This window comes from Penaeus chinensis, chromosome 34 (assembly GCF_019202785.1).
Source record: "Penaeus chinensis breed Huanghai No. 1 chromosome 34, ASM1920278v2, whole genome shotgun sequence".
NCBI lineage: Eukaryota > Metazoa > Arthropoda > Malacostraca > Decapoda > Penaeidae > Penaeus > Penaeus chinensis.
This window is the reverse complement of record NC_061852.1, coordinates 14282924-14285423: the sequence shown is the minus strand read 5'-3', so window position 1 is coordinate 14285423 and position 2500 is coordinate 14282924. Positions and strand designations below refer to the sequence as shown.

At 45.3% G+C, this 2500-nt stretch overlaps 1 protein-coding gene across 3 annotated transcripts in view; it reads right to left on the bottom strand.

Moving 5' to 3' along the window:
* LOC125043731 (abnormal spindle-like microcephaly-associated protein homolog) overlaps positions 1-2500 on the bottom strand; it is a 96348-nt gene that overhangs the window by 57754 nt on the left and 36094 nt on the right. The window contains exon 1 of one of the 3 annotated variants that reach the window (XM_047639976.1): positions 911-964. The exons of 1 other annotated variant lie outside the window; for it this stretch is intronic. The gene's annotated coding sequence lies outside the window, so the exon portion shown is untranslated. Of the gene's footprint in view, positions 1-910; positions 965-2500 lie in introns of those variants that run through there. One more of the 3 variants, XM_047639977.1, reaches the window with a different exon arrangement.

Sequence of the window (2500 nt, the reverse complement as noted above, 5' to 3'; positions counted from 1 at the left end):
TCCTTTCTCAATACTATTTTATCATAAGTCTCAACGTATTCATATTCAGCGTTATCGAAGATTGTGACAGTCACTGTACTAACCAATATTATGAACGGTAGGGATTTGATATTCCATAATCATCACTATCATCTGTTTGTCTAATAATCATTACATTACCATGCTATTGGCTACCTGGTTCGCTAATATCATTAAGTAGTGATTAATCACTGCTGTTACAAGCCCCCAGTAGTAATGTAGAGATATAGGCCTACCCAGATCCCTTTGTTAAAATCTCTACCATACAGTGTCGCGCCTGTTCATTCATGATCACGTGATTTTCCAGCATCATCGTAACCATATCATAAATATCCGCACCATTGTTTCGGAAATCCTAAATTTCTCTTATCTTGATTTTATTCACACCACACTTGCACTATGAATGCCCTTGCAATGTCACCTGACAATGGCAGGTAAGTGCTAAGTCTCCCACAATCTGTTCAAATAGTACATTATAACAGAGTCAGACTGATATATTGTTACACAGCATGACTTTATGCCTGTTTACATTAAGGCAGTCAACACAGGCAGGAATCCAGGTGATTGTCACGTACTAAAACGCTGTTAAGATAAGCACATGCTTTCCACTCTGTGCGCCACACTTAATCACACTAACAGTTAGAAGATCGTGAAAATGGATATAAACAGTCCACTTGACTTCAGTAACTTCAGTAACTTCACTCCACTCGTCGCCCGAAGCTTTTGACGCGAGGGAAGTGCGGAGTTGCGCCAAAGCGAGGGTGTAGGCCCATGACGAGTGGAGGCGCCCCTGGCCGACCTGGACGCACATTCACACTCACGCCCTCGCATCTGACACTCGAGTTCAGCGGCGCCGCGAATGTATTATTTCCAGGGCGACTTCTTCTTTCACCTTGAGAACGGTGGCGGACGTCTGCACTCCACCGCCCGCTCCCCCGACTCGCAGACGTGCGTGTGTGCGGGAAACTTGGTGTGTACGTTTGTCTGTGTGCGTCTGGATGTTGGTCTCGAACGGGGCGCGGGTACATGCCTCTGAACTCGTGTATGAATATATGTGTGTGTGTGTGTGACTATATGTGTGTGTGTGTGTGTGTGTGGAGGGAAGGTGGTTAGCCTCTCACCCACGACAGGGGCCCTTCAAGGCGGGAGCTCCGCCCCCTTCCTTTACCTGCCCGGCTAGGTTCCCAGAGGAGCCCCTATCCCCCCCCCCCCCTCTATCTCTCACGGGTTTGCTCACCTGGCGCTCCTGTGCAAGGCAGGTGAACCGGCGGAATTGACACATGTGAAAAAGAGACAAACTGTACATATTCAACTTAGTTCACATGGTAGGCAGCCGAGGATCGGGAAGTGCAAGTGGTAATTTGATAGGATTATTTGGTAGGCATCGCGAAACATTGACAGTTTTTCTTTCTTCTTTATTTGTACTTGTGTATTCTTCTTAATGATATCTATCGACGACAGAGAGGCAAGAAGCTTTGACACAGCATGCATAGCACATTCTATGGTTATTCCAAGCTTTCAGGTTATGGGATTCTCTACATGCGTAGGTTTTTAAACTTGCATTTACCATTTGATACATGTTACATACCATCATTTCGCACTTACGCAGTGCAATTACACGTAGACTTCCCCCGTCAGTGACGCAATCGGCGTGAAGCCTGCGGCTTGCTTGCGACCCTAAACTCAATGCCGCGCCCAGCCGCAGGCCCTGTTTGCAATTCTGCGGGCGCGCGCGCGCGGAGATGGCGAAACTTTGCGGTTGTACATGTGTACCGTAGTGAAGGTATTTGTCTTTGTGTCCTCATTTTCCCTTTCTGTCGGAGGAAAGGTAGCGGTAGCATTGTATTTTTCCGCTCACAGTTTGAAACAAAATCTTTCCATACTTGAGCTTCATTAGACATCTTTCCGTTCGGCGAAGTATCAGAAGCTTCATTCAAGTCTCTCGCCCGTGTGAGAGAAAAGGAGAGATGAAGCGCATGGAGCAAGCTGGCGTCTCCTCCGGACTGCCTGGTGGAGAGTGGGTCGAGGTGTCTGCTTCTATATTGGTTCGAAGGGTTCCATGAATATGAGGAAACCGCTGTGTTTGTCGTTATATGGCTATTATCGTGACAATTTCCGATGAAATTGACAGTAGGAGAATTTCTGTTGGCAGAAGTACTTTCCTCCCATAATGTTAGTTTTAGTATGAGAAGATTCTGGGGAGGAATAGCATGGTTAGTTAATGCCACATTCCTGTAACAAATGTTATAACCGTCAGGGGTAGTAAGACAATGTTACTACCGCCAGTACAATGCAAACAAATTAAATGAAACGAAAACAAAAGCATTTATTGGTAAAATGAACACAAGAAAAAAAAGTATGTTAAGATATAGGAACATTTTCCTCGATCCAGTTTCTGAAGCAAAAGGTCATTTACTCAGTCGTATAAAAATTGAACGAACCCAAAAACCTTGGAATACACCTAAACTATTTTCTCCCAATT